This window comes from Aquarana catesbeiana, linkage group LG04, assembly GCF_042186555.1.
Source record: "Aquarana catesbeiana isolate 2022-GZ linkage group LG04, ASM4218655v1, whole genome shotgun sequence".
Classification (NCBI taxonomy): Eukaryota; Metazoa; Chordata; class Amphibia; order Anura; family Ranidae; genus Aquarana; species Aquarana catesbeiana.
This window is the reverse complement of record NC_133327.1, coordinates 370,538,374-370,562,503: the sequence shown is the minus strand read 5'-3', so window position 1 is coordinate 370,562,503 and position 24,130 is coordinate 370,538,374. Positions and strand designations below refer to the sequence as shown.

At 41.4% G+C, this 24,130-nt stretch overlaps 1 protein-coding gene across 3 annotated transcripts in view; it reads left to right on the top strand.

The window, feature by feature from the left end:
* WASF1 (WASP family member 1) overlaps nt 1-24,130 on the top strand; it is a 190,709-nt gene that overhangs the window by 29,402 nt on the left and 137,177 nt on the right. The window contains exon 2 of one of the 3 annotated variants that reach the window (XM_073627064.1): nt 6,558-6,762. The exons of the other annotated variants lie outside the window; for them this stretch is intronic. The gene's annotated coding sequence lies outside the window, so the exon portion shown is untranslated. The remainder of the gene's footprint in view (nt 1-6,557; nt 6,763-24,130) is intronic. 3 annotated transcript variants of the gene reach the window in all.

The window sequence follows — 24,130 nt, the reverse complement described above, 5'->3', positions numbered from 1 at the left end:
CGCAGAACTTTACAATGTAGGGAGACACTACACCAACAGTACAATTCAAAACAAGAGGGTTAGAGAAGCCCTGCTCCTGCGAGCTTACAATCTAAGAGGGGGGGGGGGGGGCTCGTGAAACAAAAGGTAGGGACTATGAGGGATGAACTGATGAGGGGAGTAGGAGATTCGGTCGTTAGCTGGAGGCAGGATAGGCCACCCTAAAGAAATTCGTATTCAGGGATGGCCTAAAAGTGGACAGAGTAGGAGATAGCCAGACCGATTGGGTAGTGCATTCCAGAGGATGGGAGAGCCTCTGGAGAAGTCCTGGAGAAGAGCCTGGGAGGAGGAGACAAGGGAGCTAGAGAGCAGAAGGTCTTGGGAGGAGCGGAGAGGCTGGTCTGGGTGATATTTGGAGATAAGATTGGTGATGTAGCTCGGGGCAGAATTGTGAATGGCTTTGTTATGTTATTGGTAGTGTTTTGAATTTTATTCTTTAGGCAATAGGAAGCCAGTGGAGGGATTGGCAGAGAGGAGTGGCAGACATTGAACAATTGGTAAGGTGGATGAGTCTGGCAGCGGCATTCATGATAGACTGAAGAGGGGATAGCTTGTGGAGAGGTAGGCCAATGAGGAGGGAGTTAAAATAGGAGATGTTTCAGAGGTTAAGGCTGGACGATTTGGACAGTGATTGGATTTGGGGCTGAAAAGACAGGTCAGAGTCTAGGATTACACCTAGTACCTTGGCATGAGGGGAGGGACTGATGGTTGTATTATTGATCTTGAAGGAGAAGTCAGGGTGAGGGGCACGGCTGGAGGAAAAATTAGGAGCTCAATTTTAGAAAGATTGAGTTTGAGGAAGTGGTGTGACATCCATGTTTATATGTCGGTTAGTAAGTTAGTAATACGAGAGGAGATTGAAGGAGTGAGGGGAGGAGTAGAGCGATAGAATTGTGTGTCATCAGCATAGAGGTGGTACTGGAAGCCATGGGAGTTTATTAACAGACCAAGGGAGGAGGTGTAAATGAAGAAGGGAAGGGGTCCAAGGACAGAACCTTGAGGTACCCCTACAGAAAGAGGAAGTGGAGAGGAGGGAACAGTTATAGGTCACACTGAAGGAGTGCTGTGATGGGTAGGAGGAGAGCCAGGAGAGAGCAGAGTCTTGAAGGCCAAGAGACTGGAGTTTTTTTGAGGGGGATGGCCAACAGTATCCAAGGCTGCAAAGAGGTCGAGTAGCAGCTATTGGTTTTAGCAGTTAGTAGGTCATTAGTGAGGTTCTGTAGGGCAGTTTCAGCGGAGTGTAGCAAGCGGAAGCCAGACTGTAGGGGCCAAGAAGGTTGTTGTCAGTGGGGTAGTAGCTAAGACGGTTGTAGACTAAGCGTTTTTAAAGTTTTGACACACACAGGAGCAAAGAGATGGGTCTCAAGTTGTTCAGGCTGGGGGGATCCAGTGAGGGCTTTTTAAGGGGTGATCAGGGCATGTTTTAAGGGGGGGGGGGGTGCCAATAGAGAGGGAAAGATTGAAGATGTGAGTGAGGGAGCATAAGATGGAAGAAGAGGGTGACCGTGCTAGATGTGAGGGAACAGGATCCAGGGGACAGGTGGTAAGGCAGGCTTCTGAGAAAACTTTGGAGACCTCTTCTCTAGTGGCAATTTCAAAAGAGGAGAGTGTTGAGAGTGAATTAGTACAGGGTATGGTATGTGGGTTAGATGTCTGTGCAGTGATGTCCCCACAAATTGCATCAATCTTGTTTTTGAAGTGATTGGCAATCTCGTGAGTAGTGAGCGAGTTACTGAGTGGAGATGGTGGTGGAGAAATTAGAGAGTTAAAAGTAGAGAAGAGATGACGAGGACTGGAGGACAGAGTATTAATGAGGGTGGCATCATGAACACAGGTCGCGTTTGCTTTTCGCCTCTGAAAGTCAGAGCTCCTGGCAGGAGAAAAGCAGTTAAAAAAACACGCCCAAAGCTGCATATTGCAAGCGTTTGAGAATAAATGGATTCCACTAGCCAGAATATTAATTTATTCTGGCCACTGGAATTCATTGAACGCTCAACAGCGCCTAAACACACAACATTTAGACACGTTTAGTTGCATCTAGAATTTTTTTTCTAATCCTCCTCTCCTGAACTCGCTTGTGATGTGTTTTTTTTTTTTTTTCTTTTCTTTTATACCTGTAAACGATCCTCTTCTAATATCCCTGTAAACCCTTGTGTGCATAGATACAATAGGCTAACATAGGTGCTTTTAGGTTCCATTCACACCTAATGCAGTTTGTTTTTGAGCATTTTTCTGCAGTTCTTTTTGCATTTATTTTTATTTATTTTTTTACCGTGTTTTTGCATTTTTTTTAAATGCTTTTTTTTTGTAAATTTGTTGTTGGGCAGAATAAAAAATGGCAAATTGAGGCAACATCGCAGTAAAATGCACTACGCTTTTCCGCAGCTTCTCCATTTAAGTCTATTGAGCAAAAAAAAGCACCGTTTTGCATTTTTAAAAATCCCTGTCCCTTTCCAAAAATGCAGAGGCACAAAAATGCATTGATGTTAACATGTTATGTAGGAACTCGTGTTAAAAACAATGCCCTGCGTTTCTCCAAAAAGCGAGAAAAAATGCGTTGGTGTGAACCGAGCCTTACAGCCTGAAAAAAAAATTAAAAACTGTAAAAGAGGCATTTTTTTTTAAAGTGCTGTGTGCATGAGATCTTAAAGCGTTTGTTAACCAAAAAAAAAAGTGCTTTCATTTTGGCCCCCTGTAACACCTGGCTGATCCTGTCTGGCTATACCCTCCCCCCGTACGCTAACTTCGATATATCAGGGCTGCTGAGCCCTGACACTAGTCATCCGTACGTGCCTCTATCATCCGCAGCCTGTGTCCTCTGTGCTCTCTCCCCCTTCCTTCTCTGCTTGTCAGCTTGTGACAGTGCCTGCCCCGCAACTCCTGCTGCTCAAATAACTTTCACATCTTCATACCATCCCCTCTGTCTTCTAATCCAGTGTCCCCTGTGTGAGTGATTTATAAAAAAAAAAAAAAAAAAAAGTCTGCTGTACCTCATTTCACAGCTCTTCTCAGCAATCACATGATCGTTTCTCTTTTTCTCTTTCTCTTTTTTTTCTCCCTCTCTCTCCCTCTCCCTCCCTCGCGACATCAGCGGTGAATCTCGGCCCCGCCCACTGCATCTGTCAGATGGGGAGAGGAGAAAGCCAGCCGATCATGTGATCGATGCGAAGACCTCTAAAATGAGGTATAGCAGGCTTTTTTTTTTTATTATAAATCACTCACACAGACTTAACCACTTTAAGCAGCCTTGGCAGTGTTCCACTTTATCCCAACATCTGTCCTTGCTGCTTATTAACCACTTGCCTACTGGGCACTTTTACTCCCTTCCTGTCCAGGCCAATTTTCAGCTTTCAGCGCTGTCGCACTTTGAATGACAATTGCGTGGTCATACAATGCTGTACCCAAACAACATTTTTTTCACACAAATAGTTTTCATTTGGTGGTATTTAACTACCACTGGATTTTTTATTTTTTGCTAAATAAACCAAGAACGGCCTGAAAATTAGTTTTAAAATTTTGCAAAAAGGAAGTTTTTCTCCTTCACTGATGTGCGCTAATGAGGCTGCACTGATGGTTACTGATAGGCAGCACTGGTGAGCATGGCCAAGGAAGCACTGATGAGGCTGCACTGGTAGGCGGCACTAATGGCCACTGGTAGGTAGCACTGATAGGTAACACTGATGAGGAGGCACTGGTGGGGCACTGTTAGGATCGCACTGATAATCAGTGTACGTGTCCCTTTTAGAGAAGCCGGTTGCTGCTGTGTGTTGTTCGTTGAAATTTTCACAAATGGCACAGAGGGGTGTGGTTTTTTTTTTTAAACACATGATATATGTTAATTATGATTGCTGGTGATGCATGGCACATTTGTTAATGTGTGTCATTATTTACACACAATATTGTTTGGAAGATAATTAGAGTGCTTCACTATATTTTCTTTTGACTATCACCATAATGCAATTTTTTTAATAATAGTGGTTCTTAAATTGTTGCTGGTAACTCATGAAACCTGTTGCTTTGCAAACAGGTGTTAAAAGACTTGATCAATGTGCACATTATGTCATGGGTTTCTGTAGTATCTATTCATCCTTCTATTTCATTACTCAGAGCTCCCGCCTCTATAAGCATGGGTGTATTCAATCATTATGATTATACTCACCATTTGACAGGGCTTTATGTCAACTGTTTATATAGGAGCAATGCAATTATGGAAATCAAAGATACACTTTAGCAATCTAATAAAAGAAACATAGGATGGTTTCTGATTGGTGTTTTCATAAGGGCCTATTTATAAATTGGTGACCGTGACATGGCATTCACCAAACCTATCCAGGTGGTTAATCATTCTTGTAATATACGCATGCGCCACAACGATTCCCCTGCAGTAAGTATTTTTGGAGGTCATATTTACTGTTTTATAAATATACCCCAAAGTGTTGTAGGATGCTGAAAATTTTATTCTACAATGATCAAACAAACTTTGTAGTTTTTTTATTTCTTGTCCATTGAAGGACACATGAATTCTTAGACTGTTGTGTTATACTGCCAACTACAGGAGAAATAAAGCACTGGCAACAAAAAAGCCCTTGGTCAGAACCGAATAACCCTGCCTACATTTGTCCTTTAGTTTTTGCTAGTGTCCTTGGAAAAGTTGACATGTTTTCTTCAGTTCTGCTGTTCTCTTTTGGTTATGAAAACTTTTTTACTATCAACAGCTGCTGGTATATTCATGCCAGATATGATAAAGTCCTGGATGATTCTCCAGTTAGCTACCAAGTGCAAGTTTTCCTAGTGTTATATTGGTATTCTCTTTATAATGAACCTGCTGTCAGCAGTGACATCTACTTCAGGATTCCTTGCAGTCTTATCAGAACCAGAGTTGTGGCAGTTCTGCACCCCATTTCCCCTGTTATGCATTAAATTCCACTTTAACCTAAAACAAAACAAACAAAAGGCAATGGCAACAAGGATTTGTAGGGGTCTGTTTTACTTATATATTTACACACGCTTTACTTTGTGTCTTGTGAATTTGATTAAAGTGGATGTAAACCCAATGTCATCCTTTCTAAACTACTGCCATAGGGGTTATCTATAAGGATATACATGCCTCCTGCATGTATCTTTACCTGTCAAATGTCTCCCATCTGTCTGTTATTAGACCTGAAAAACTGCATATTCTGTGGGTGGGTCTGTTGTCTGGAGCTCGGTGGGTGGAGTCGTGATGTCAGTAGACTCCCCGCCCACCTCTACACTCCCCTTGTCAATATGCATTTTCTCCTGTGTATTTCTAACACTGAACTTCTGCTATGATCTCTAACATCCAGTGAAAAGACAGGAAAGTAACCACATGACTTCAGCATGCCAAATCATGCTGAGGTGTGGAACAGCCAATCCTTGCAGAGCTGCTGAAGAAAGGAGTGGGGGAGGGAACTTAAAAATACTGCATTTCTCTTAGGCTAGTGCACGGGATATGTAAATCACCTGTCAATCACAGCAAGGGGGAGGATTTGACAAAGTTTTTCTCAGTTTGCCAAGAATTGTCTCACTGAACAATAAAAGAGGATTGCTCGGAGCTGGATTAACTCTGTGTGGCAAGACTGGGCTCAAATGATAGCAAATCTTATACTCTACAGTATGATATAAAAAAAATAAAATTTTTCGGGTTTACATCCACTTTAAGGCCCCCTTCACCCGACCATTGCGATCAAGTCCACTTGTCAGTTTTTCAGGCAGACCTAATTGGAAGGTCTATTCACATCTATGGACCAGCAGGTGTAAATAGAATTGTCTGTTTACATCTGTCTACCTCTGATCTGATCCAGACTGCTAAAAATAAACAGCAGGTGCTCCATCCTCCTCTGTCTAAACAGGTCGGATCTAAGGTAGTCTGGTGTAAACGGACAGATGGGTCCTAAGTTTTTCAGCTGATTACTTATCCTCCATATTTGTCCAGGTCTGCTTTAGCGGGTTCACGCGGTTTGGGTGCAGTGCAATTTTTGCGCGTCATGAAAGCGAATCAAATTTCTGCATGCTTATTCTTTGATGCACTTTCAGAAAACACACATTCTAATGGCAGTCAATGGGATTGCACCTAAAATTGCATGTAAAGCACAGATACAATTGTGCTGCACCCAAACCGCAACACACTGTTGTGAACCTGGCCTTAAGCTTCATGACAAATTCCTTTTGCTGTGACTAGAACAAAATTAAGCAGTTATTGTTTCAGACATTGTAGTCAAACATTTCAAGCTAAGGTTAGAACATTGTAACCCATCATTTATACATTCTTGACAAAGTAGCAAAATTTGACAAGCAACATGGTCTAATTAGATTCTTATAAATCCCAAAGGCAAAGCCATTATCTGTTTCCATGGTTAGAATGTTTGAAAAAAATAACTCTAATTTTGAAGAGTGCACCTAAAGTGAACCTGTCATTAAAAAATAAAAATGCCAAACAGGCATGCTTTCAAAAGAAGAGGGGTAGAATACTTACCTTGTGAATACTGCTCTGTTTTCAGGAAATCTTCCACCTGAGGCACCTGGGAAACTGAGACATCCTGGTGTGTCCATCTCCTTGGTTCTCTGCAGCAATCAGTGGGTCCTTCTGCCAACCTTCACATCACTATGGAGGGACCAATGTGATTGACATTCCTGGAAGTGTGGGTTTCCAGTGAACTTCAGCAGAAGATTTCTTTTTGAAGGAGTCTATGGGTTGCAGGAAAGGTGAGTATTCCCTAAATTTCTAATGAACAGGGTCACTTTAACTGTACTCTGTATTTAACCTGGGCACTTAAACCCCCTTCCTAACCAGACTAATTTTCAGCTTTCGGTGCTCACACACTTTGAATGACAATTACTCAGACATGCAACACTGTACCCAAATGAAATGTTTGTCCTTTTTTTTACACAAATAGAGCTTTCTTTTGGTGGTATTTAATCACCGCTGGGCTTTTAATTTTTTGCGCTATAAATCAAAAAAGACTGAAAATTCGATTAAAAAAAAAAAAATTTGTTTCTGTTAAAATGTATTGGCAGAGTATTGCACAATGTTGCAGAGTGTTGCAGAATGTTGGCATTATTTACATTGAGCAGCGCTGTGGGCACTAAACATCCAGCCCACAGCGCTGCAATCTCTCCCCCTCTCCCCTCGCACTGTACCGATCGGTACAGAGAGGGGAGGGAGGAACCGGCGTCATGATGTGACGCCGGTTTGTTTTACAAGTGATCGCTCCGTCATTTGACGGAACGATCATGTGGTAAACAGCCACGATAAGTGGCTATTTACCGTGATCCGTGATGCGTCGGGTCCGGTCATGGATGTTCCCGAGTGCGCGCCCCAGGGGGCGCGCGGGAGCAGCATTCTGGAATGATGTCCCACGGACGTCCACCCAGAACTAGCCGACCGCGCTGTTGCCATCTTTCGGCAATGGCCCGGTTGGCAAATGGTTAAAGTATGTGATTTTTTTTTTTTTTGAAAGCCCATATTGAATTGCTACCCCTCCAAAGCCCAATTATCCCAAATTTGTTTTAATAGTTCCTGGTGTTTCTGGATGCTGTTTGTTTACGGTAAATATGTTTTCTAACAAACTGAGGCCTTTCAGAAACAGGTGTATTTATTTTAAGATCATGTGACACTTTCATTGTGCAGAGGCCTACCCCTTTCAACTGATAACGTGACTTTTGAAGACAGGCAGTTGCAGTATGGCTATCGCGAATTTACAAAATGTAGGTAAAAACACAGAAAATCAAGTATTTAAATACTTGCAATATTTTTCCATTTCATAATTTTTTTCATTTCAGTAAATTTTTATTGAAATTTCAAAAGATAACAAACAGGTAATCGATATTCATGGCAAATGTACAATATAGAAGAAAGTTTAGCAAAACAGTCGTAAGTGATACAACAGAGGTAGCGCATACAATCAAGTAAAAATGAGTATTGAACATACTTTAAGACAGCGCTTCATATTTACTTTGTATTAACTTCAAGGTACCAAAGGGGGAAAGAAAAAAAAAAACTAGGGGACAATTAAACATGGGGAAATTCACCAAGGAAGAGATTTACTTTGTGGAACTATTACAGCAGTGTCTTGTGTACCACTGGGCCCATGGGCTCCAGGTCTTTTGCGTTCTAATAAGAGCTTTTCTTTTTTGCAAGACAGCAGTGTCTCATAGGTGAGATCAGTTTGGGTTAGTTGTATGATGTTCTTTATTGATGGGGGTGTTTTGGATTTCCAAAACTTAGTTACTGACAGTCTGGTTGCTAGGAGTATGTGGGTGATTACTGTACGTAAGGAGGGGGGATATTTTCTATAGAGAGATTAAGTAAGGCAAGCCCAGGTGATGGAGATATTGGCGCTTTAGCAACATCTGAGATGAGGTTGAAGGTTTCTTGCCAGAAATTGTGAAGCATGGGACAGCTCCATAAATTGTGATCCTGTTAGATCACACTCTCTCCAACAGAGGGGAGACGTGCAAGTTTTGAATGCAGACATTCTCAATGGGGTTACATACCACCTTTTGGGTCTTTTTTTTTTTTTTTTTTTTTTGTCAATTCCCATAAAGTAGCGCAGCTCTGCAAATTTTCCTCAGTGCACATTGTTACTGAGAGATGGAATAAAGGGTTCCCAAATCGTTCTCCCATTCTTGGAAAGGGGGGGGGGGGGATTTTAATGTACCATTTTCTTGGAGGAGATTGTAGAAGATCATTATGCCTATTTTTGTTGGGTATACAGGACTTGAGGTACAGCCAAGCCTGGTTAGGTATCTCTTTTATGAGGTAAGATGTGCGTGTAATTTTTTTTTGATTTGCAATGTACCTTTGAACCTCACTTTGACTAGTCATTTCCATAACCGCCTCCGTCCTTACATGTCATGGCCCTCTCCTCCTCTAGGAATGTCTAATTACTATATGTGCTGGTCCAGCTCCTCTGTCTGTCTCTCTTTACCGCTTGCAAAACCTTTTATTCAGCCAGAGTAGGTGTGAATGGGAATGCTATAGAGCAGGGTTGTTCAACCTGTGGCCCAGGATGGCTATGAAAGCGGCCCAACACAAAATCATAATTATGGAATTTTTTTGTAAAAATGCATTTACACTTAGTGAACACATGCAGAAAAAATGGACAGTGTCTCTTTACTGGACATTTATAAGTGTGTTTGTTTTTTTTTGTTTTTTTTACTTTTATAATCTTCATTGAAAAACCTTTTTCCCCTTAAACATCTTTACATGCAAATCAACCCTTATCCCCTCCCCACCCAATTTAATATACCAAGATACAAAAAGAGAAGAGAGAGAACATATTCACAATACATTTTTCAGTTATTTGTTCTATACCAAGTTCATCTTCCTCCCATAAGTTTCCCATTCAAAACCTCCACTCCTACCCTCTTAGCACCCCCTAGCACACCATTCACGCCCACCCCACCCCATTTAATATACCAAGATACAAAAAGAGAAGAGAGAGAACATATTCGCAATACTTTTTTTCAGTTATTTGTTCTATACCAAGTCCATCTAACTCCCATAGGTTTCCCATTCAAAATCTCCTCTCTTAGCACCCCCTAGCACACCATTCACTTCCCTTCTATTCCCTCTCTTTCCTCACCATCCCAATACCTACTCTCAGCCTCCCTCCCCTCCATATTGCACACCTTTTGCCCACATTCACACTACTCATCCATTCCTATTCGTCACCTCTTATTTTTATTGCGTTTATTCTCTGCCCCTTTTCTCTTTCCTTTTGATATAGTTATCATTTATCTCTGTCCTTTCTTAAGACCTTCCTATGCTCCTTCCTTTGTGCAAATAGTTCATAATTATTAATGTCTTCCACCTCACTCTAGGAAGGATATCCTTTTACCTCCCACCAGAGTTTCCAGATCTCTTCATATTTCTTTAAACAGCCTTGTCTGACGTACAGTACAACCTTGGTTTATGAGTAACGCGGTATACGAGCATTTTGAAAGACGAGCAATATTTTTTTGAAAGATTTTGTCTTGATATGTGAGCAGTAGTTTTATGGTTAAAACAAAAGAATTACTCCTGCAATGTTAAGAAGTCTGGTGTTCATCCATGTAAAGCCGCTGTGTATATGTACAGTAAAGCTGTCGGAGACACCCAGAAATGCTCTCAGCTGGGTGAGGCCGGGCGAAATGTGCGTTCGGAGCACCTGGAAGTGATGTCAACAGTTCCAGAGTGTCTCCGAGTTCTCCGGGAAGCGCAGGGAGCTAACTTCTGGCCACATATAGCGCTGTATACTGTACACCAGTGGCTTTACTGTAATATACACAGCGGCTTTACATGGATGAGCTCCAGACTCCTTAACATTGAGTGTAATTAATTTTTTTTTTTTTTTTTACATTAAACTGTGATTCTATTTTTTTAGGACCGGGTTTAGAGGTCCTCCAAATACCTGACTTATAACTCCGGACACCTCTTTTCAGTCCTGGAATAGTTTCGGACCCCTCAAACGTGTACAAAATCACCTTCCCTTTCCCCACATCTTTGGGAACTGGCGTCCAATCTACGACCAAATAAAAACAGTCTGAGCAGTATAATAAGCTCTGTATAACAGGAACAAATGTGACATCTTTTGAGAGGGGGAAAGTGAAACCAAGGGGCTCAATTCAAGGATTCTACTCCATTGCTCTTCCGATATGGTTCCTACATCTTGTTCCCATCTCCTTCTACTTAGTGGGGCCCCTATCCCCTCTAGGCTCCCTCTAAATATATGTGGATATAAGCTTTAAATAAGACCTTTTGGGGTGGTTGCGTTAATAACCTTCTGGAGCAAAGGAATCTTACTCCATTCAAGCGCCCTCTCTTTAAACTGCGCCTCCAAAGCGTGCCTGATCTGTAGGTACCTAAAGAAGGATTTATTCAATATTGTATATTGTTCCCTCAATTTCTGAAAAGATTTCAAAATATCTTCATTATATACCTGGCTAATAAACTTTATTCCGCACCTTTCCCATTCCTTGATTGTCCCCATCTTCTAGATTTTGCCCCCTTTTTTATTCTCCCATAAGGGAGTATACTCTGTAAGTCCCTTATACCCTAGCAAACGGATTTTGTTGTTGGAAAATTTTATATCCTGCTCTCAAACTTTGTGTGTCGGAAAATCCGATGGAAAATGTGTGATGGATCCTACACACGGTCGGAATTTCCAACAACAAGGTCATATCACACATTTTCCGTTGGAAAATCCGACCATGTGTACGGGGCATTAGTGTGAGGAGTCTAGAGGGGAAAGAGCCCGCCTCCATAGCTTCTACCAATGATCCATGTGGGGTAGTTTGTAGCAACATTTCCTTCCCCACGTATCCCCCTTCTGGTCCACTACACCCTCCTATATGCTGTAATTGTGCCTTGAGGAAGTAATTCTGAGGGTGTGGAAGTGCAACCCCTCCTTCCTGTCTCTGTAATTGTAAAATACGCAAATTGATTCTTGCCAGGCCACCTTTCCAGATTAATTCTCGGAAAATTGTATCTAACTTTTGGAACCACTTTTTGTATACCCACACTGGAGAGTTATGCAGTGCATACAAAAGCTGTGGCATCCATAGCATTTTGACCAATTTACATCTTCCTGCTACTGATAATGGGAGACGTTTCCATATTTTTGTTTTTCCCCTGAATTTCTCCATTAGTGGAACGATATTATTTATGATATACTGTTTGGGGCCTCTTGTGATATTAATTCCCAAGTATTTCATTTTGTCCACTATTTGAATTTGGGTGACCTCCTCAGTCAAGGGACTTTCCAGGGGATCTATTGGTAATATTGCAGATTTTTCCCAATTTATAGTAAGGCCATAGAATTGGCCAAAGTTTTTTATTTCCATTACCTTCAGCAAGGAGGCCTGCGTATCTCCTGGAGATAATAAAAGGCCATCTGCATATAGTGCCACTTTTTCTTCCGCTATTCCCCTTTTAAACCCTATTACCTTCGGGGAAGACCGAAGAGCCACCGCCAGAGGTTCGATTGCGAGGCCGAAGAGCAGGGGGGACATAGGGCACCCCTGTCTTGTCCCCCTCAGCAGTCGAAATTTGTCAGAATGTTCATTGTTCACTCTCACTTTTGCCTTTGGCCCCTTGTATAGCATTTTTATCCAATTAATAAAGCCAGGGCCGAATTGAAACTCGGCCAGAACCTTCCATCAAAAGCCTCGGCGGCAGCCAAAGGCGGAATGGTCCTTGATCCATCCCCATCAGCTGGGACCTGTAAATTCAAATACACGCGTCTTATGTTTATGCTAGTAGATGCTTCCAGGTATAAATCCCGACTGATCTGGGTGGACAAGTTTCGAGATGACCCTAGTTAACCTGGTCACCAAGACCTTCGCCAAAATGTTTACATCCATACTCAGTAAGGAAATGGGTCTATGTGAGAATGTATTAAGTGGATCCTTGCCTTCCTTATGTATCACGACTATGGTAGATTCCATCATAGATTTGAGGAGCTCCCCCTCCATCCATGAAAAAGGACAATGACACAAAGGTCCCGCCCCTTTTATAGGGTGAAAGTATATTGCTTGGCTACAAAAACTGAGGACTCCTGGAAGGAGGAGGGGTTATATAGGGGAGTCAACTTCCTGTATTGGGTGTGCCAGTGTCAACACCTGAAGGTAGCTATAACCCACTAAGTAAATACTTAAGGCTCTGTGTCCTATGATGTACTCCAAGAAAAGGATTTTACAGGTAAGCTGTTTTAATAATCCTATTTTCCTATTTATGAAAATGGTACTATCTTGGTACTCTGAAAGTGTTTATACAGTTAATTCTAAAAAGTATACCGATTGATAAAGAAAATTAAAACATGATTACTTGAAAAATGTTATAAAGCCAGAACACATTGTTTTACATCCAACATTGAGTAAACATTTCTTCCACCACCAGTCCTCAAAGAATTAATAACGTTGTATACTCTTCATCCGCATCTACCTAAAGAAGTGGATTGTTCACAAAAAAGTGTAGGAAGAAACTCTAGCCCCTGTTAATAGACAATTAACATTTGAGAACTAACATGAAATGATTTATTGCTGTTATTAATTGTTTGAGGACTGGTGACTGAAAAATGTTTACTCAATATTGGCTTTATCCCTTTGTATAAGTAACAATGTCTTAATCATCTTTAATAAAATTGGACAATTTTGTATGTAAATATATCTAATTGCCTGTAATAGGAAATGTAGATAACATACCTAAAATATGTTAAATGCACAATCCAAAGTCTAATACCTCTTACAAACTGGAGAGGCCTGGAGATCCAATGGCAAAAATTATTCATGTATTAAATCTTCAAGTAGCTCTCGCAAAAAGATGTAACATTTCCAAGAATATCAGGGGATTTAAATAATGAATTTGGTGTGCAATGTTCCTGGTGCAAGCATCGGGTATTTTCTTGCACTCTGGTAGAGGCTGGACCAGCCGAGGTTGTTCATCGGCTGGTTTGTTGGGGGCTTTTCACATTGGGAATTGTGTGTTGTTGTTGTGTTTTTTTTTTTTTTTTTTTTTGTTCTGTGGATGTGTAGGATCATCATATTTGATTTAATATCGATTAACTCCTGAATTGGCAGCAATGTATGCTCTGAAACACATTAACTTTTAGCTAATTAGTTTGGTTTGGAGTTATATATTACTTTTCTGAGATTTACCTTGTTTGTTAAAATCCCTGTGAATACAGTATACATTTTCAAACAGGGCTGGTGCTGAGTTTATTTATACCCGGCATTAGAATCTGGTGAGTCCTATTCTGTGGGTATGGCCTACGGCTCATTACAGATACACTTAGATGGTTTATTTTTATCTACTAGCACTTGAAGATTATTGTGACTATATTTTGGAACATTGATACTTGTTGCTGGTATACAGTGTTTTCTCTGCGATCTGTAAAGGTGAGCATTGTACATTTATTCATTCATTCATTTTTTTCAAAATATGTTAAATGCAAATATGATGTTATGGGAATATTTTTGTTAAAATTATGATCTGGCATGTGTTAGTAATGTTCATTTGGGTCCCATTGAGGATTTCTGCAAAAAAGATGCACATTTTTGTGCATTGCAGGAACGCATGCGATTTAGCACGTGATCCCACGACACAAATGTGAGCCTAGTTTAAAGGAGCTTTTTACAGCACACAAGTCTTTTCTGTTGTTTATTTGTAAATAATTTGAAAAGCCTTGTAGAAACTTTTTTTTACGTTATGAACTATGTAGAGCAGTAACATCATTCCAATTCTATTTGAATTCCAGAATGTAAATGACAAAAGTCCAATGGGGTTGATTATGCAAAGCAACCGGTATTTGCTCTTCTTGGGGCAGTCCAAAAATATCTGACTTGAATTTGCATGTGTTGCATAACACACCCTACCTGTATAATATTGTCTTGTTTGCTGAAACATTGTAAAAAGGTAATTTAATTTTTGTTAGGATAGTGGGATATTTAAAGAAGGTATTCTGTATGGTTTTAAGTTGTTTACAGAACATCAACAGAATTTAGTTTTTAAACCTCACCAATTGTGAGAATGAAAGCAGCAATTTTTGTTTTTTCAACTTAACGTATATCTAAAGCCTAGTACACGGGCTGAATGTTGGGCGGCATCGGCTGGTTGAACAGAAACGAGCTGACGTTTGGCCTGTGTGTACTGCAGTTGGTCCGACAGAAGAGGCATGACCAAAAAAGGTCTGCTGATTGGCTCTCAATCAGCGCTCTCAACAAATAGTGTTCTGGGAGGACGCTTACAATAGAACAGCAGGGGGGGGGGGTCACTGTACTAATGTTGGATAGTTAGTACAGCAGCTCCTCTTGAGCTCTGTTTTTTTTTTTTTTTTTCAGCCCTGCTGGGTTGAACGAAAAAGAAATTGATTAGTGTGTACTAAACCCCAGCAACGGCTTTCTCTCTTTGGTCCTTTTTGTTAAATATACCATTAAGGGCTCATCCACACTGCCCACACGCCTAAATTCTCCATTTTAGCTTGTGGGCAACTGTCAATTGTCCTTGCTGCAGCGAGGGGGTGGTGTGATACACCTTTCAGTGCATTGCACTTTACTTTTTCTTTTTAAACTTTATTTGAAGTGCATAAAGTTACACATTTGTGTCTCTGTACAGCAGCACACATCACACTAGTGTTACTGTGTGAGCGGGGCACATAGAAAACAAACTTCTATGTACCCTTGCAACAACTGTCATTTATCCAGTGTGGAAAACCACCAGTCACCACACATTGTGTGAACAAACCCTGAAAGCATTATCTGTCTGATAAGTTAAAAAATTAAACCTATTGACCTAGCCAGAAATCTGATTCATGTACTCTTTGCCTGTGATAACTATTTACATTTTCCTTGGGGAGCTCTGAGGAGTACAGAACCACACCCCTCTTTTATGGACACTAAAAAAGGGCAGTGTTGCGTAGTTCTATCTTGCTTCTATTGTTCAATGGTGTGTGAGCATTCCCACCTTAGGAAAGAAATTGTTACAAGTGTTATCAGCAGCTGGAAAAAAAAGTGTAGAAAAATAATGCTGCTCTCACATCAATATATTTAATGTTCTGTTTTTGGGTTCAGATACACTACCTCCATGTCATGGACACTTCCACATTGCACAGAAAAGGAAGATTGAGCCTATGCTGTGCCCCAGTTAGTTATCTAGTCTTATTTTTTTCTTTTATGATGTTTCAAAGTTCTTTCTTGTGAGTGATTTTGTATTTGCCTGTACTGCATTTCCCACAAAACTTTCCATAGCAATAGGCTTTGTCAGATGCAAATGTTCTCTCTGAAGGTTTTCTTCTAGTTGTCTTTGAAGTCTGTTCTCCTCTGTAGCACTTTCAGTTTTACCTGTGCCCTCTGTATCAGGCACGCTGTTTCTACCACTTTTACTTGATGTTTAAAGAAAAAAAAAGACCTTCTTACACCTGTTCTGACCCAGGATACACAAAACCTAGTCTTCCATATAAATGAGCCAATGTGGCTGACTTTGAGTCTATCAACAGTCGTCATATTATGGTTTGTAAAATCAGAATTGAGTAGTATATTTCATAGTGCAGAGTAGAGCTGCACGATTCTGGCTAAAATTTTTTTTGCTTAGAAAAAAAGATCACGATTCTCGCGGTGTAACATCTTCTTTCACATTATACAAAAAAAATTTGGCTAACTTTACTGTTTTTTTAATTAAAATGTTTTTTTTTTTTTAAATTGTTTGAAAAACCGCTGCGCAAATACGGTGTGACATAAATATTGCAACAACCACCATTTTATTCTCTAGGGTCTCTGCTTAAAAAAAAAATATATATCATGTTTGGGTGCTCCCAAGTAATTTTTTAGCAGAAAATAATGATTTTTACTTGTAAGCAACAAATGTCAGAAAAGGTTTGGTCTTTAAATGGTTAAACTTCCCTCATCTACGGAGTTCTTTCCTTTGATAAAAGAACCAAAAGATACTTTGTTTCTACTTATTTGGTGTTGTAATAAAACTTGGCAGGCTGCCTGGATTTTTTTTTCCAGCTGTAAGGACTCTCTGCACTTCAAAGATCCTGACATGCTGTTTTGAAGATCGGGAAGGGAAAAAGATTGCGATTTCGATTCTTAACAATTATTCGTGCAGCTCTAGTGCAGAGTGGTATACATGGGTTTTGGTGGACATAGCAGGTATATGCTGACATTTCCGCAAAGTCGGTATTTGGTATGGCGAGTGCTTATCGCCTGGTAGGATCTCTAACTAAAAAGAGATGAATAGCACCATAAGGAGTTGTATATTTGGTTGTAGATATTGGGCCATGTTTGGCCAAACCAAGGAGGATTTGTGAAAAAGTTGGTAGATAACTCAGGACTGGCCTACCATTGTTAATTATAAACTGATTATTCAGTAAGGTAATTCTAAGAGGCTTGGTGATGTGCAAAGTCCATTGCCCTGTTTTTATCCAGCCAAAAACATCTCTTGCTTAAATTTAATCAGATTAGTTGTTAAGAGTCATTGCACTTTGCACTGCTGCTAGATAAGTGTGAATGTTTACTATTTACAGCTATAGACTGTTTTGCTACCTAGTTACTAGAGTTTCCTTACAGGAAATGAAAGAATGGGCATAAGGGTCGGTTCACACATGGGCAACACGACTTTAGCGCGACTTTGTACCGCGACTTCAACGCGGCTTCAGCGCGACTTTAGCGCGACTTCAGCGCGACTTCGGCAAATTACGAGGCGACTTGAAGTCGCCTCCATGACAGGCGACTTCGCCTGTGGCCAATCACCTCTCTGGGAGGGAGGGGGGAGGGAGGGGTTTTCTCTGCAAAGTCGCTTGAGAGATCCGACTTGCAGGCGACTTACATTGAGTTGAATGGGTACAAGTCGCCTACAAGTCGGATAGAAGTAGTACAGGAACCTTTTTTGAAGTCGGAGCGACTTCAGTAGTGTCAGTTAAGACGGTTCAATTCACTACAATTGTAATCTAAATGCAAAGCGACTTGGGGCGACTTGGGGCGACTTGAGGGCGTACAAGTCGGATCCCAAGTCGCCCCAGTGTGAACCGAGCCTAAATGACTGATCTTCTCTCTCCATTCAATCTTGAGATTTAGGGAGGCCATACACGGTGCAAATTTTGTTTCTTGCAACCACGGGACAGTGCTGACTGGGGAATCCCTCCTGCTGAGCAATTGTCTGCTCCCCACTGGGGTGCGGCGGTGGATGAACCTGTCGCCAACGGGAGAAGACAGTGATTATCCCTAGCGGCTATAGCAGCCGCTAGCAATAAGCGCAAGAGAATTCGGCAGGTTGGTTGTACCCAAGTTGATTGATTAAACTTGGTACATTCTAATGGTTTGAATCTCAGCTGGTTCCTGCTGAACAAGCCAAGTTTCAAATTGTGTATGGCTGGCCTTACATAGCCCTGCCAAGAAGATGATACCACTTTCTTTGTTACAATTAGGAAATGCATTGCTGACCCCACCCTGTCCTTACCTAGTTGAATGGTTGTTGGAGTAGCAGACGGAGGAGATCATTCTAAAGCTTGCGCTATTGCCGCCTGTTTGCTTTTTCCTTGTTTGTATTTTTTGCATGCAGCTCACCTGATTGGCTCACAGTGCTTCCTCTCCAAGTATAATAGTTTATGAATTAATAAAGAGCTGTATTATTTAGTAGAAGTATTATTATTTATTTTTTTTAGCTGCCTAAAGTTCAGCTTTGAACAGATCAATACAAGGACTAGGCCATTTTAATTTACCCAAGATGGCATAACATACATAAGAAAAAAAACTGTGATTGCTCTTCTAAAATGCTTGCTGTCTGGCTATCATGCTAACCCCCTTGGTTCAATAGTTTCAGTCCTTGACCTAGAACAAACATGCAAATAATGCCACAGTGCAACCTTGTACAGTCAGATCTTGAATGCATTAGTGACCATCCTCTAGTACAGCCTTTCTGAATCTTTTTAACATTGAGGAGCCCTTGAAATAACTTTTTAACCTCAGGAAACTCCTGCTAATAAATACTATATCCACAGCTCCTCCTACATTAGCGTGATAGTTGGGGGAAGAATTTCTGTTTCAGTTTGTTAAAATTGTCATTAGACCTTTAATTTTAAGAAGGCATCCTATCTATGATGAGAGATTAGGGTTTCTTTTATTCAAGAGTGGCTGTGTTCGCATATGCAGGCTAGAATTTAATCATTCGTACATAAAACTGATATGGTACATAAAAATGAAACCATTTTTTTTAAATATGACCAACCTCAAATGTAACTGTGATTTTTGGGAGCTTCCAGTGAACTGAATGTTGTAAGTGCATATTTGCAGATTTATTTGCAGACATTAATAATTTCAACAGAACGTCTGGTTGATTTGCATTGAAAGGAGTTATAAAGGCAAAAGGTTTTTATTTATCTTAGACCCCTTTCACACTGGGGTGCTTTGCAGGCACTACAGCGCTAAAAATAGGGCCTGCAAAGCGCCCTGAAAGAGCCGCTGCTGTGTCTCCAGTGTGAAAGCCCCGAGGGCTTTCACGCTGGAGCGGTGTGCTGGCAGGACGGTAAAAAAAAGTCATGCTAGCAGCATCTTTGGAGCGGTGAAGGAGCGGTGTATACACCGCTCCCTCACCACTCCTGCCCATTGAAATCAATGGGGCAGCGCGGCTATACTGACAACAAAGCGCTGCTAAAATGACAGTAAAGCGGCGCTAAAAATAGCATTGTTTTACTGCCGCCCCAATGTGAAAGGGGCCTTAATGCATTCTATGCATTAAGATAAAAACCTTTTGTGTGTAGCAGCCACCCCAGCACCCCCTAACTACTTACCTGAGCCCCATCTCTTTCCAGCGATGTCCACGAATGTCTAAGCTATTCGTGACACTCCTGCTGATTGGCTGAGACACAGCAGTGGCGCCATTGGCTCAGCTATCAAAGTCAGTCAGCCAAGTAGGGGAGAAAGGAGTGGGGTAGGTCGGGGCTCCGTGTCTGAATGGACACACGGAGCTGTGACTCGGTTCCAGTGCCCCCCCATAGTAAGCTCCTGGCTGTGGGGGCACTTGATAGGGAGGGGCCAGGACCAGCAAAGCGAGACCCGAGAAGAGTAGGATCTGGGGCTGCAGATCAGGCTCACTTCAAACGTAAAGCGGGCGCTCTGGTGGTGGAGGAATTCAACCAACCTGACAAGAGGTCTCTCCTGGGTTTTTCTCCTAGACAAGCGTCTAACAACAGATGCGAGTTCTTGGGGTAGGGGAGCTCACCTGGATGGCCAAACCTCTCAGGGGGCCTGGTCCAAAGCAGAAGCCCGAAAGTCCTCAAATTGGCGGGAGCTGAAGGCCATTTTTTCCGTTTTTCTAGCCTTTCAACAAGCAGTACAGGGACAACACGTATAGGTTCTCTCGGTCAATTCAACTGCAGTAGCTTATGTATTGAAATGAGGAGGAACCAGGAGCAGAGGACTCCTGGAGCTGGCCAGTCAGCTACTTACCTGGGCAGAACAAAATGTGGCCTCATTGTCAGCAGTCCATCTAAAGGGATCCCAGAATCTGCTAGCAGACCTACTAAGCAGAAGGAGAGTTGTGGAGTCTGAACCAAGACGTGCTACGCTCCCCCCACCCCCCCCCCTCCCCTGATACCAATGGTCCTAAGGAAATTCAGGGAGGAAAATGCCAAACTGATCCTAGTCATTCCCTTCTGACCAAAAAGACCCTGGTTCGCGACATTACTAACCCTGGCCGCAAAACCTCCATAAAGCTACCACCAAGAAAGGACCTGCTAACACAGTCCATGAACCATCCGGAAGCAGACGGGTTACATCTAACTGCTTGGTTTCTGAAGAAGACCTCCTAAAAGCCAAGGGACTGTCTGATAATTTAGTGAAGACCCTACTCTCCAGTAGGAAGGAGGTAACTCGGGCCATATACCTGAAGGTTTGGAAAAAGTTCAATTACTTGGGCACTCCTAAAGGCCTCCAGGTCAAAAATTTAGTGTCAGTCTTAGAATTTCTCCATGACGGAATGGAGAAGGGGCTGGCAGCCAGCACCCTGAAAACCCAGGTGGCGGCTTTCTCAGTTTTCTTCGAGAAGACTATCCAGAGAGGTCTTAATTTCAAGATGCCAAATGTAACGCCAGAGGGGGGGAGGAATCGGATAAGAAGTTGTTCCACTTTTGGGTGGAACTCCACTTTAACAACCATCATAGCCCTCTATTAAGAGTTAAATGTATTAAAAAAAGCAAATGATGTTAGGGGTGAAAATCCCATGGGGCCACTCCTCTATATATATTTTTTTTTCTTGGCCCTGACATTCTTCTACAAATACTGCAGCTGCTGACTTTTAATAATCGGACACTTACCTGTCCCAGGGTCCAGCGATCCGGGGAAACGAAGCCCCGCTAGTCTTCCCCTCTTCTCTGCGGCGCCGGCATTGTCACTGTGGGCGCCCGGCTATGGCTTCACAGCCAGGCACGCACTGCGTATGCGTGAGCCGCGCTGTGACTGACCGGGCAATCATCTGGGACCTGTGACGTGTCCAAGATGGTTACCGAGAGGAAGGGGGGAGAGGTGATCTTCCTTCCAGCGCCGTGGTGCCCCAGGAGGAAGTGGAAGCTGGAACCCTCTAAAAAGAATTTCTGCCCCCCCCAAAAAAAATGGCATGCCAAATGTGGCATGTCAGGGGGTCACCTTCCCTTTAAAGCGGAAGTTCCATTTTCGGTTGGAACTCTGCTTTAACATCAAAATTTAGAAGGCCAGTAAAATTCTGCTGTTGGAACAGAAATCTTTTGCCGAGTCATGCGTATTCAGATGATTACAGTAATTTGTCAGAAAAGTTTCTTACCCTTTCCACACAGACTGCAAACTTCTGTCACCTTGACCTATAAATAATGGTTGCTGTAGTTGCGCTATGAAATACTAATTTATTCTGCTTCTATGTCTCTGTAGATTAAAATTATTTATCCGGCTTTGACAGTTGTACATTCATCAAAGTAGTATTCCCAGCTTTATGCCAGTCCTTCTAACCAACTCTGCAGCATTTTCCTATTCTATTTTTTTTAGATTCAATCCAAACTAAATTGTAAAACAAAAATTAAACAGACCTTTGCAGAAAATGTATTACTGTTAAAAACATCATAATTATATGTATTTTCAAATGTTGTGCCTTATTGTGATGTGTATTCCAAAAACTGAATTGAGGATTGACTTGTACGTGTCAGTTGCTAATAAGTCAGGTCTTGATAGATACTGTATAATCCCATTGAATCCCTTAGCAGTTTAGCAACTTAGCTACACATTTCTGCAGTGGCCATCGCCATTAGTAGGTCACAGTAAATGATTATTATACTTTTATATTTACATTAAATTACTGCAGCAGGAATTGTCAGCCGTCTGACATGATTGCTGGTCGGAGCTGAGAATTCCAGCAGGGTATTTTATTCATCCAGCACTGAGCCATAGCAATAACATTCGTTCTGAATACACTGGCTCTGTATGTCTTTTTTTTTCTTGTCTACAGGTCCTATGTGTGTCTATTCTGGTTTTACATGCCTTATGTGTCTCTTCTCATTTACAGTTCCTGTATGTCTCTGATCTGGTCTACAGACTCTGTTTCTTCTGTCTTAATCAGGTCATATATGTCTCTTCTCTGCTTTTCGACCCTTATATGTCTCTTCTCTGGTCTTCAGGCCCCATATCTCTTGCCTGTGGTCTACAAGCTCTAGATGTCTCTTCTCTGGACTACAGGCCCTGTATGTCTCTTCTCTGGACTACAGGCCCTGTATGTCTCTTCTCTGGCCCACAGGCCCTCTACAGTAGGGAAAATCATTTTTTGATCCTCTGCAGATTTTGTAAGTTTGCCCACTAACAAAGAAATGGAGGGTCTATAATTTACAATAGATGTATTTTAAATGATGGAGACAGAATATCAACCAGAAATCCAGAAAAACACAATACAAATGTTATAAATTGAATTGCAGTTCAGTGAATAAAATAATTGTTTGATTCCCAAGCAAAACATGACTTGGTACTTGGTGGAGAAACCCTTGTTGACAAGCACAGAGGTAAGCCGTTTCTTGTAGTTAGTGACTAGGTTTGCAGTTGCACACGTCTCAGGAGGGATTTCGGTCCACTATTTTTTGCAATGCAGCAATGTCAGTCTGTACCTTTTAGCAAAGAAACAGCCCCAAAACATAATGTTTCCACCTCCGTGCTTGACTGTAGGGATGGTGTTCTTAGGGTCATAGTCAGCATTTTTCTTTTTCGTGTCAGGGAAAATCTAGCTGATTCAGAAAAGGATTGGGAAAAAGTGCTGTGGTGAAATTAGACCAAAATTGAGCTCTTTGGCATTAACTCAACTTTCCGTGTTTGGAGGAAGAAAAATGCTGACTATGACCCTAAGAACACCATCCCTACAATCAAGCACGGAAGTGGAAACTGTTTAAGACTGTTTCTCTGCTAAAGGTACAGACCAACTTTGCTGCGTTGAGGGGCCAGTGGACGGGGGGGGGGGGGGGGAGGACCCAAAACATACCACCAAGGCAACAAAGGAGTGGCTCAAGAAGAAGCACATTAAGGTCATGAAGTGGCCTAGTCAGTCTCCAGACCTTAATCCTATAGAAAATTTGTGTTGCCAAGAGACAGCTAAGAAAAAGGATTTAGAGAAGTTCTGTAAAGAAAAGTAGACCAAAATCCCTCTTGAGATGTGTGCAAACCTGGTCAACCAACTACAAGAAAAGTCTTATCCACCAAGTACTAAGTCATATTTTGCTTGGGGATCAAATACTTATTTTACTCACTGAACTGCAACTCAATTTATAACCATTGTATCACGTTTTTCAGGATTTTTGGTCTCTAAAATGTAAAATACACCTATGATAAAAATTATAGAACCTTAATTTCTTTGTAGTGGGAACAATTAACCACTTCAGCCCCAGAAGGATTTACCTCCTTCCTGACCAGAGCACTTTTTGCGATTTGGCACTGCGTCGCTTTAATTGACAATTGCACGGTTGTCGACGTTACACCAAAACAAAATTGACTTCCTTTTTTTCCCACAAATAGAGCTATCTTTTGGTGGTATTTGATCACCTCTGTGTGTTTAATTTTTTGCGCTATAGAAAAAGAGCGACTATTTTTAAAAAAAGCAATATTTTTTACTTTTTGCTATAAAAAATATCCTAAAAAAAATTATAAAAAAAAACTAATTTTTTTCCTCAGTTTAGGCTGATGTGTATTCTTTTACATAATTTTGGTAACACAAAATCACAATAAGCGTATATTGATTGGCTTGTGCAAAAGTTATAGCATCTACAAAATAGGGGATAGATATGTGCCATTTTTATTATTCATTTTTTTTTTTTTATTAGTAATGACGGTGATTTGGGATTTTTATGGTGACTGCGACATTGCGGCGGACACATCAGACACTTTTTTGACACTCTTTTTGGACCATTGTCATTTATACAGTGATCAATGCTATAAAAATGCACTGATTACTGTGTAAATGACACTGGCAGGGAAGGGGTTAAACACTAGGGGGCAATCAATGGGTTAAGTGTGTCCTAGGGAGTGATTCTAACTGTAGGGGGGATGGGCTCACTACAACATGACAGATCAATGCTCCTGATGACGGGGAGCAGTAGAT